This window comes from Pygocentrus nattereri, chromosome 5 (genome assembly GCF_015220715.1).
Source record: "Pygocentrus nattereri isolate fPygNat1 chromosome 5, fPygNat1.pri, whole genome shotgun sequence".
NCBI classification, from domain to species: domain Eukaryota; kingdom Metazoa; phylum Chordata; class Actinopteri; order Characiformes; family Serrasalmidae; genus Pygocentrus; species Pygocentrus nattereri.
The window spans coordinates 27,442,482-27,455,146 of record NC_051215.1 but is presented as its reverse complement, the minus strand read 5'-3'; positions in this window follow the sequence as shown (position 1 = coordinate 27,455,146).

The window sequence follows — 12,665 nt, the reverse complement described above, 5'->3', positions numbered from 1 at the left end:
CATTTTACAGTGAACACAGGTAAATATGGATTTTTTTGCTAATTGTATTCTGTTTATTCAATTCTGTTTAGTTGCTCAGTTTAATATATTGGAAAAAATATGAAATATAAAATGTGGCATTAATTTTTGCACAGACCACTTTTTATGTTATTTATTTCTCCAAAATGCAGAAGGACAATGTATTTGCCAATATTATCTGTTACTGAACTTTGCTCCTTAAATTTAAGTGATTCTCATATTAGTTGTGCCCTATTAGGTACTGACAGTGAGGTCAGATATTTCCAGTGTGGGGCTCATATTCTCTTTGAGCAGAGAAAATAAAGGTTGGTATATTTTAGCATAGACATGTAGAGAAGAAGCTATTTAAATGAAACTGATATTGCTTCAGTTGCAGGTTTGTGTTTTGTTGTATGCCCAAAAATGCCCCACTTTACCTGAATTCACCCAGTTCTTCTTGTTTCACCCCTCTTTTAATTTTCTTTCTTTTTTTTACCCTGAGGTGTGATTTCGCAAATGCTGACATTTTTTTTTACCCTTTTCACTGGCCCCCCTTCACACAGGCAAGATGGTGGAAGAGCCGTAAAGCAGGTTTAAAGTAAAGTGTGTCTGTGTGCGTGAGTTTATGAGTTGCATTGGAGTTTTTACCACTCACACATTGTGCTCAGCACATGCGAATTGGCGTCTGCGCGCTTCTGATGCTAATTCCACCTCTTCTCCAGCAAGGCATTCAGCTCGGTGACAGCTTGATAACTAGACTCGGCCGAGGTGTCTCTGCTACATTTCCCATTTGCCGTCTAATTCACACATCAGAAAACATATACTCGCAAAAGTGAGGCTGTAACAGAGTAAGACATCAGCAGTGTGGGTTCACTAGGAGCATACACTGGGGAGAGAGAGGGATGCACAGTATAAGTGTGTGTGGGGTGAGAGAGGTGGATGTGAACACAGCTCATTTTAGAGAATTTCTCCTTCCAGAAGAGAGAGAGCGGGAGAAGGATGTGAAGGGAGAGAGTTTCTCTGTCACGGAATAAGATGGCGGGCAGGAGCAGGCCTTGACTGGAAAGTTGTGTTGGGTTTATTTTTAATTCATGCACTACCACCTGGTTAATGGGGTTTTTGGATCTACCCACTCTTCCAGGCTGGAACATGGCTTGTTTCTAACTATCAGCCCCCGACCGAAAGCATTAAAATAATTCATGCCTGCTGCATTACCAGCCTCTGATCATATAATGTGGAAATGTTTGAATAGGCAAATGTCAGAAAACATTAGGTTGCATTGATAGCAACCAAAACATGTGATCTAAGTTATTGAAAAAAAGCAACCTGCACTGAAAGGCTGTCTGACATTTATGGAAATTTTGCAATGTTCTGGATTAAAGTCTTAAAACCTCCTTACTGTTCAGCTGTCTTTAATAATTCATGTCCCATTGGCTCAGTTAACCTTTGTATGTTCTTATCAAACCACATGATCTTTTAAATGACTTTTATTATTTGTCAGGGACAATTTTACAAACTTTAAATATGTAGTGCAGCTCAAAACATCACTTTATTCAGAATCATTCAGGAAAAAATGATCAGCCAAGGACAAACGACCTTTTTACTTACTGTTCACTTTACATGTCCTTCTTGACCTAGTGTGTTCATTACCGATTCACAAAAACAACAAATGTCAGATAGTAATATACAGAATACGTGCTTAGCGTGTGTATACATTGAGACACAGAATGCAACCAAACACACATGAAGTCTTTATACATAAGCCTTTAATGTTTTCTTGATAGCAGAAAATGTGCATTTCAGTAGTGACAGTTAAAATTCCACACTGATTTTCAAAATGTGGGACACATTTACTTCAAAACAATGAGATCTAACTGCTCATCATGTCACCACAAGGAACAGGGATGCAGTCTCATTCCTTGCTTCAAAACACAGGGCGTGGCTAAAATATAGCTCCGCCCACATACAAAAACTGTATTGTGTTTTGGTAGCGACCTGAAAATATGGGACATCATTTTATTTGTTCCATTAAGATTTTTCATTTAAACATTAAACTCATGGTGAATTTTTGCATGATTATGTATATACTAGTATGACTTTGTATATGTTTAGCTTGTTACTGTCTCAGTTAATGGCTTGGGCTTAAATAGATCATAAAAACTGTCCCTTTGTTAGAACGCTCCATAAATGTATGCATGTACATGTGCATAACCGAGAATGTATAAAGCTCTGTAACTGAAGATGGAATGTTTTAATGCATCACTATTTCTAATCGCATTCCTGAAATGCAAAACAGATCATGGTGTTCAGGTCTTCTCATAATAAATCATAAAAGCATTATATATTAATACCGGAGTGTCGCTGCTCTTCAGAACAGTATGCATTGCAATGTTAATCAGAGATAGTTAGTAAACACTAATTCTAAACAATGAATCACATTTGGTTTATCAGCATTACTGGTTTAGATGAAGAACAGAGCATCATATTTGTGTGCCCTGAAAAATAATTTGGTTCTAAAACGATTAAGTGCTGTGTGACATCACTGGCTTATCACACTAACCACTCGGTATTCGACCAGATTAAAACTCCACCATGTAAAGTAAAAATGTTACTTTGAAAATCTGTTACAAGCCTTAATGATCCATGTTTATAGCATGTGAATAAACAGTTGTTAGCTTGATTTTAATGTTACTTAGGAATTCCCATTGACAGGCTAATGGAAGTCAGCATTGTCCTAGCAGGAGAAATGTGACATAAAGTTAATATTCCTTTAGTATAATGTGTGTGAGCAGTCAATGCCAGCTATAGCTTTCAAATGAAGATATCAACAGAAAGTCAGTTTGATCAGCGGTGTTGATCCTTGCCAAATCGATGTTACCCTTGAGTCCAGATTATTCGTTATTGCCCACAATAACATTTCCAAACATCTCCAATTGCTTTGTAAATCAGTGTCAGCCTACCCATCACAGGAGCTAAAAGCATACAAATTGCTAGAATCGTATAATTATTTCATCAGTAGACGAGTTGGTGTCTTTTGTTGTGATTGCAAAATAAGAGAGCTACATTAACAACAACATAAAGATTTCTCCTTTGCTGGCTCTTAGGTCTCTTTCCTCTCCTGACGCCTGGCAGTCAGGATGCTATAAAAGCCGAGACTATTTTGATTTTTGTTGCTATAGTCAATACAGCCATGAACCACGCTGCATACCGTGGCTGTATCTTATCTGATAGGATGCTTTATTCACTAATAGTGTACAAACAGTGTATCTACCAGCACAGCTGTCACCGCTACGTTGAGCAGTGGTGTATGAACAGTATGTCGGCAGTGACAAGTGTGACATCATCCCAATATTATCTATAAAGCAAATTCAAAACAGTTTGTGGATTAAACTCTACATTTAGGGTGGGTGTGAATGGCTGGCATGTTCGTGATTTTATGACTATGTTTTAAGTGAACATAATTCAAGTTGATTGTTCCTGAAGCATCCTAAAATGGCTTAATCATTATCCTGCACATTATCGTCGGAATGACGGGACAATGTTGATCTGGAGCCTTAAAGCATAATATGTCATTGTCTGACAGTCTTAACAGTATTAACCTGAAAAACTGATTTATCATAATCATTAATCATTGACACATTATGATTAATGCCACTGTTACTACAGAAATAAACGTGTGTTTTCTAAAATATGTCAGCTGTTATTCGATTTGAAACTTGTTATATCCAAAATTGTTATATATTGTTTCTTCATTTACTGTCCTGCCCTCTGGCCAATGACGGCCCCCACCAAAACCCAGAATGCGAAGCGGTTTAGAAGGTGTGTGTGTTTGTGTGTGTGTGTGTGTGTGTGTGTGTGTGTGTGTGTGTGTGTGTGTGTGTGTGTGTTCCTTCCTTTATTTGTTGGCAAGTTTTGTTGACAATATAAAAGTCAAGCTGTCAACTCGGAAGACGGAAAAACTGGGAAACAAAGAAAGCACCCTGGGTAAGCAAGTTTCTAATTGCCACTCACCCGATTGCTGTGATGTTGCCTGCCTTGCTGTTAGGCTCCTTTGGTGAGGGGCTCTGCGCTCGGCTAATAGTTTGCTTGTAGAACGAGTCACTTTGATGCCAGTTTGATTGATCCTATCGAATTAGACTTTGGTGCAAGCATATTAAACAAAAGAGCAGGCTTTATCTTTAATATATCTGTGGTGTGGTCTGCATCAAATTGAAATAAATCAAACGTCACGTTAATAGGTGCTGTCTGACATCTGTTGGAGCGCCCCGGCCGAGATCAGAGATGCCAGGGAATCTAATCATCGGGAGCAAATTAAAAAGATTTTAATACAGATAGTGCACATAGGCGCACAGCTCACTAGCCACTAACCCTGTACCTCACTATCTCTATCTCTCTGACTGTGTGCTCTGATAGGACTGTGTTTCAGTACATTCCTGGATGAATGTGGTGCTTGTGGTGGGGTGGAGGGGCTATAAATCGATAGGCTTAACTAAGACGTAGCATTATCTTGATCAAGGCTGAAAATGAGAGCAATATCTGAGGCTGCGCGATAAAGTTATCAGCCCAAGCAATTAAAAAGCAATCTAGGCTTGATCAGCATTCACTGCAAGCTCTGTCCTTAATGAGAACAACACAAAAAAATGCACGAGGGAATTGCAATCGTTCTAATGCTCCGAAACAAAAGTGAAGACACTGTCGCTTTCCAGGAATAAGGTCCTTTTCATTTTTTTTCCTCCCCTTATGAATCAGCCACATCCACATCCTCTTCAAAAAAATAAGGCCCGACTCTTTTTAACAAGCACACACCATCAGATTTGTTTGTTGAAGGGAGTAAAAGTGGTTACAGAGATTAAACACAGCGCCACATGCATGTTTCCAGACCCACCCTGCCCACACTACCCCCCCCCCCTTTTTTTTTTGATAAGCAGCTCATCGTGTTGTTTATTCAAACATAAAAAAGTGTGCTTTCAACCTCTGCAGTCATATGGAAGACAAGTTTGGCACAATATTGGAAGAAAAGTCAACAAAGTTGATATGGGTATTTACCAATAAAAGGCTGAGTTTTAGTGCTGAATGGATATAAGAGGATTAGGAGACTTTAGTCGCTGCGCTGACAGGGTTGAGGGCACTTGGCTTTGGGTCTAATTGTCATTGTTCCTCTCTCACAAGCTGAAATCCCTCCATTTGTTTCTTGAAGTAGGTCAACAGTCAGCCAAACGTGCTAAAAAGGTGCACTTTTGAACCACTTACTCTCAAGGAAGGGCTTTATTTATCGCACTGTGCTTTTCAAATGCCATCCAGTGTGTCTGAAAGACATTGTTTGAATCATTCTTCAGCATTTGTGTAGCTATGTACACTGATAAGCCAGAACATTATGACCAATCACAGATCAAGTGAGTAACGTTGATTAGCTTGTAACAGTGGTGCATTGTCAAGGTCTGGAATATATTACACTGTAAGTGAACAGTTGATTTTGTAGTTGACGTGTTGGATGTGGGAGAATGGGCAGGTTTGAAGACCTGGGCGACTTTGACAAGGGCCGAGTTGTCATGGCCTGCTGACTGTGGTCCGAGGGGGGGACAAATCACAAACCGGTGACGAGGTGTTGGATACCCAAGACTCATCAATATGCAAGGGCAACAAAGCCTTTCCCATCAGGTCCGAACCAACAGAAGGGCTACTGTGGCACAACATCATTTGAATTCTCTATCAAACCAGTAATTTATTAAGAAACATTGTGCAGTTAGCAGAATAATCTTTGACTGTTGTGTTGCTTGTCGTACTGTTAATAAACCACATTGATTGATGGAAAATTGTTTATATGTGATTATGTTTAATAACAGATGGAATTATTTGTTGGTATATTTTGTCATTGTATTTTGTTGCTGTTTTATAGAAGCAGTAGACCTCTCAAGGCCGCATATAACAGTGATTGTGCCATGGTTAAGGTGTGTTGTTTGGCAGACAGACAGAATTCATTGTTTTGATTCTGCGCTTTTGAGAGAAGCTCTTATGCAGAGCTACTTAGAATTCTTCTCATGTTACAAAAGTAGGCAGATGTAGCGTTACTGGTTTTGCTCAAGGACTCTTATTGGTGTAGCATGACTGTACAGGGAATCAAACCCCATTCTGCTGCATGGAAGGCAGTAGGAGTGCGCATTGTGCTTTATTTTGTGAAGTGTGTTACATATTCAAGAAATTTGTCTTGAATGCACGCATGTATGACATGCAGCATACCAAACAGACCAGACAAGCAGCCAGACTATTAACAAGTATTTAACTGACAGGGAAAAAATATTAAAATACAATAAACAGAATAAAGAATAAGAGAGAATAATAAAGAGCCAACATAGAAGGAGCCACAGAGGTGTGTAAAAATTAGTACACATGCAGATTATTGCAAAATATTATAGAATGATATAAAAAATTGTAAAAATGAACAGTGGTACAGTTGTGCAACAAAGCATTATGGAGTTATGCTGTAATAAAATAAGGGACGTTATTTTGGTTCAGTTTAAGTTTACAGTGTGAAGTGTTCCCAGTTTTTAATGAGCTACAGCTCTGGGGAAAAAGCTGTTAGTATGTCTAGCTGTGCTGGCCCTGAATCTTCTACCAGATAGGAATGGCTGGAAGAGGTGATGTCCAGGATGTCAAGGTTCCACTGTAATTTTGCTATCATGCTTTATCACTCTGGTGTTGCAGTTGTCCTGAAGCTTTGGCAAACCATATCCAATGATCATGCAAAGTGGAGCAGCCTCTTGTGGCTAATTGTGTTAATCTATCATCAATTTCAGACTCTTTTATCACGAGTAAACCACAGACGCGTGTTGTTCTTCAGTTCTCAGGCCTGCAATGCATTGCACTTAGCTAAGATGTCTGTGCTCCTGTCAGCTGCAGCTGTTGGAGGAAGAGTTGGGGGTGAGGAGGGGGTGGGTAGGAGGAGGAGAAGGAGATGGCATATTTTTCACCTGAAGGCAAATGCAGGCAGAGGAAGCCGTGGGTTCAGCAGGGAGCCCGAGCTCGGCTCGCCACACATCCAGGAAGCGTGTCTCCTGTGTTATTCATTATTCATCCGGCCCCTCACAATTAGCTCCCATAATGCTCGCGCCTGAAGATCCGCTGCCCCATAAAAGAATACGCAAATTGTTCCTTATTTATTTATTTATTTATCTCGAAGTTAAATGTGCTCAAGTGGTGTTTATTTATTCAGTTGCTTATGAGTGAGTTTGTTCAGGGCTCTGAAGCAGGAGTGAACGATTCAGTGTATTGTGCTAATGTGCAGTCTTCCTAAGATGACTGTGTAAAGCTACTAGTTTCTATAACCTGAAACAAAATGATGCGCTGAATTAAATTCATGCAAATATGTACAGCGTCTTTGTCCAAATGCATTGCTTTCCTGTAGAATGGTTTAATAAACTATATCACATTATTCATATATTTCACATTGTTGACTAATAATGATGGATGAGAATTGACATTCAAATGATTAAATTGTACATAAATTTTGAAAGCCTTATTTGTCGTTGACCCAATTTTTTTACAGCAACCACACACTGTGAAAAATGGCTCGTCAGATCTACCTAAAAATGACTTGATAACAAGCAAAATAAATACTTTGAATGAATGATTCTTTCAGTTTTTTTTTATTTGAATAAAACTAGTTCCATTGCTTGAAATGCAGTTTTATGCAGAAATGATGTTTAAATGAAAACAAAGATGTACATCACTTTTTCAGTGACGTGATTTCAGTCATAGAGGTTTCCTCATGGTTACAGTGGGAAATTCAGTAAAACTACCAAAAATTGTAGGTTGAGGCATCACCTAAATTTGGATGTTTGGATGGTATCATGTAAGAAAGTTGATTTTGAAGTAAATAGAATGAGTTTTTCTTTTTTTTTTTTTTTCTTTTTCTTTTTTCTTTTTTTTTTCTTGGCATTGGACAAATGGTGCATATCAGTAAAGCAATCTGCATTCCTATTAAGACAAGTCTGATATTAAGTCAAATTTCTGCTTAGCATTTGGTTTTAATTCAGCTACTTTTATAGTTATATTCCATTAAGAAAACATTACTATCAGACACGGACACTAACTGGGTTTAGTTTCTTTTTCTTAACCTTATTCAGGTCCTGAGTGACTGGAGCAGGGGACCAGGACAAAGTAATTCTGATGAATGCTGGCACATTGCCTGCTCTACGTGTGGGATGTTTCAGCCTATGCACAACACTTATTTTAATCGCATGTACGTACACACTGTTCTTCAAGATTGAATACTTTTCATGGCTGCACAACACTGTATTTGGTACATGAGTCACAGAAACTAATGAAACAATAAAATACAAGACAAGGCAAAATATGAAAAACGGTAAGACTTTAGAAACAGCCACTTGCTCTTAGAATACAGATTCCTAATTGATTCTTGGCTTGGACTCTGGATTGTCTACAGGAAAATCTCTAATTAGTGTAGAACCTTCACTTTATGAGGGGTTTTTTAAAACTGTTAAAAGGTTCTTTACACTTCAAATCTAATTTACATTAATTTCATTAATGTAAATGAAGGCACAGTATACTGCTGGAATACCACACCATGCCATGAAGGGGTGTACCTGGTCTGCAGTGATGTTTGGGTAGGTGGCACATATCAAATTGACGTCCACGTGAATGCACTGTGTGTTGCGATGCATTCCTTCCGTAACCAGCATTAAAAATTTCTGTGACTTGTGCCACAGTAGCCCTTCTGTTGGTTCACACTACATGAGATGGCCTTTGTTGGCCTTGCACGTCGATGAGCCTTTGGCGCCCAATATTCTGTCACCGGTTCTTGGTTTGTCTCTCCTTGGACTCATGTCAGTAGGTACTCATCACTGCTCACCCTACAAGGCATATTGTTTCACAGATGCTCTTTCCCAGTCTTCTGACCATAATGATTTGGTGCCTGTCAAAGTTGTTTAGGGCTTCAGGCCTGCACACATCTTGCACATCCTGTGCAACTGTTCACGTAAGCCGGGGTTACACTACACGTCTTTTACCCCGATTTTCAGTCTGGCTGAGTCTGTGCTAGTTGGCTGTAGTCTGCAGATTTTTGGGTCACTCTGAGTCAACAGTTGGACAGAGAATTGTGAAGTGTGTGAGGGGCACAGACTTCTGGGCCTCCTGTAAGTGTAATCTAGTGTAAACTGTCAATTACTCAATCTGAACAGACCCCTGCAACAGCCAAGTAATACAGAGAGTGCAAAAGAAGAAAATACAGCAAGTAAAGAAAGAAAAATGGCAAAATGTCACTCACGTGTGGAGCGATGCTTTTTAATGAGCTGAGTTTAAGGAACAAGCACAATTGAGTTTATGTACATTTAAAAATACCACACTGACCACATTTTTAAATCTGTGAGCCTCTTAAACACATTTACCTGCTGCTCCTTTACTGTATCAGTGAAAACAGCAGCAGCAGCACCAATGTGAGTTCATTGAGTTCTATTGAAAACATCTGAAAAGATGAGTAGTGTGTGCTCCTTAATTGTAGTATGTGCTGTCTAATTTGATCCCCAATATTTCAGTCACCCCAAAAAACCAGTTGGATACTGTGAGACTCCCAGGCTTTTTAAAATCTGTTAAGACTGAAAAGTTGTCTACTGTACCCAAGAATTTACTGTCTAATATGTCCCAGACCTTGACATGCACCATTGTTATGAGATAATCAACACTTCATCTGATAATGTTTTGACTCATCGGTATAGATCCCATCAATGCTATCGAAGAATTAAATGCATAGTTCATCTGAGGGAGCTGCAAAACAGCTGGAAATTTTTCTATGAAAAAGAGTTAAATAATTATCCATTGAAAACACCCAAATAATGGCATCACTCCAAAAACCCTTTTTGTTACCTTAATTTTTGACAGTGCATAAATAATGACATTATAGGAAAAGAGAACCATAACCATCCATCCATCCATCCATTTTCTAAGCCGCTTCTCCGTCAGGGTCGCGGGGGGGTGCTGGAGCCTATCCCAGCAGTCTTCGGGTGGAAGGCAGGATACACCCTGGACAGGTCCATTGCAGGGCAGACAGACAGACACAGACAGTCACTCACACCTAGGGGCAATTTAGCATGTCCAATTAGCCTGACTGCATGTCTTTTGGACTGTGGGAGGAAACCGGAGAACCCAGAGGAAACCCACGCAGACACGGGGAGAACATGCAAACTCCACACAGAGAGGACCCTGATCACCCAGCCAGGGAATCGAACCCAGGCCCTCCTTGCTGTGAGGTGACAGCGCTACCCACCACGCCACCGTGCCGCCTGAGAACCATAACATACTTTCCAATACACAAGCATGACATAATTCCCCCACAAATGGGCACACTTGAAATCTTCAAAAAGCACAGACTCTGGAAAACCTTATTTTATTGCCACATGACTTCTATACACTCCTCCCTCCCCACCAGCACCACCACTACCACCAGAAATGCATTTTTCCCCCTTTAAATCAATATTGTACTTTCTCTGAGAACTTTCTCTGCCTTTGGGGTCTCGAGCTGCAAGGCAGTTCATTTTACTCCCTGGATGGATACAGAAGATTGTGGTTTTGCTCTTGTCTCACGCTTCCTGTTTCCCTCTTTCTCTTTTTTCTGTCTTATCAAAGCATCGTTTTATCTTAATAAACTTTAATTTGATGAAATAGCAATTTGGTTCCCATATCTGCGATCTTCTTTGATATCCAGGATGTCTGGCAGCTATATAGATTTCTTAGATATAAAGGGAACGTTAATGTAAAATATCCTGCTCTTACAGCCATCTATTTCCATTAAATCTCAAGACGAGGGAAGATGCGTTGTTTATGTCAGATTTTGAGCACTGTTCTTCTGCAGTTTCAGAGATTCGGTCAGTGAATGGGATTTTAAATGGTGGACTGGAGCATGTCCAGCCAACGATTCATCCTTCATGATCGCCCTCCCTCATTCCTTCCACTGACCACTTTTTCCATTTTGCTTGTGTGATTGTATCAATGGAAAAGAAAAACACTGCTGCATTCATATAATTTTGACAAATTTGACATGAGAATCAAGGCAGACAGTATTTAAACTGTTTCTTATCCTATTTAGAAAGAAGTAGGTGAGCTATGGAAACACTAGCCACGTTTACACCCAGCCTAATCATCCATTAATAATCCGACTAATAGCTTGATCAGAATAGAGTACGCCCATGTATGCACTTCCATTGGAATAGTCTAGTCTGATCGAGGCCATTCAGAATATAATTTCTATGTGATTGAAGGAGGTGCGTAATCCTGTAAATAAATTAAATAGAAGAATAACATCAGTGTAAACGTCTGCATCCAGTTACATTCCCAATTGGAACTTGTAAGTGTTCTGCATGTCATAGTGAAAGGTTTATAACGTTTAACATGGCAGAGCAGAATCTGGTCTGCAGAGAAGATGAAGTTTATGCTCTGTGCTTTAAAAGACGGCGGTGGGACGGACATCCAGCTTATGTGTCTCAGAACACGACGCGTATGCAAACACCACGCCATGTAAACTCAGCCACTGATTCTCCTTTTGGTGTTTGCAACCAATTTATGAAGGCCCTACCACGCTAATGAAATGAAAAGCTAAAATTCTTCCATATGGCTGTTTTAGTATGACGAGTTAACAGCTTTAGTTGATTAGCTCAGTCTCAAGGTGTGAGGTTTATGAAAGAGGCTGCTCTTTAAGACGTACCTTGTTAACTGTCGCCTACAGGCTCGGCTTATGCAGGTGATTTGCGAGGGCTTTAATTGGGGTGGGTGTGGGTTTATTAGCCTTAGCTGCCCTGATCGTGTTGTCTTGGATGTGGAGCTGCAGTTGCCAAAGGCTGATAACCCCACCCCCTCCTCTTACACCCACTCAGCATACCAGGTTAAATCCTCTTCAGGCTGCGAGGGCCCACCAGCTGCTGCTTGGGAAGGCCCCTGAATCTGGGTTAAACACAGGCTGTCTGTAATAAAGGCCAAAGCCAAGGCTGGTTCCCGAGTGCTGCATTCAATTTAGATATAACCGGAGAGCAGGGCAGGGCATCAGCCATCTAACCCGTCTCACAAACATCTAATGCAGCAGTCCACAAGTACCTGTGTCATATACAGTTGAATGCAAAAAAATGTGGGCACTCCAAATTACATATTTTGGTGATTTTAGAAGTGAAAAGTAGTTTTTCAGTTTTTGAATTTGACTTTTTCGGAACATTGTGGATCAGCCGATACCATGTCCAGTCTGGAATTTGTGTTTTTATAGATAATATAGCTACACAGCTACTTTGTCAAATGATATTCCTGCAAAATTAATTCGACTGTGAGGATAATGTGACATCCTTGACTGATGTTTTGTTTTTCTCCTTTAAAATGACTATTGTGACTATATTAATAGTTACTGTAATATTCTACAAAAAGTCTCTTCTTCTTTATATTTGTCTAGTATTATATATTATGAACTGATATTTTCAGTTTTATTGGATTCTTTAAGTGATATAACCATTTTATAGGGTTGTGAATATGCTATGATTAAGTTTAGCATATTATAATTGGTTATAGTAGCTAAAACTGATAACTGATGACTGCTAAAATTGAGAGCAGTGTGTCATTATGTCAGACACAATGGAACAATTTTATTTTGCATTTAATTGTTAAATATTTGATCTGTA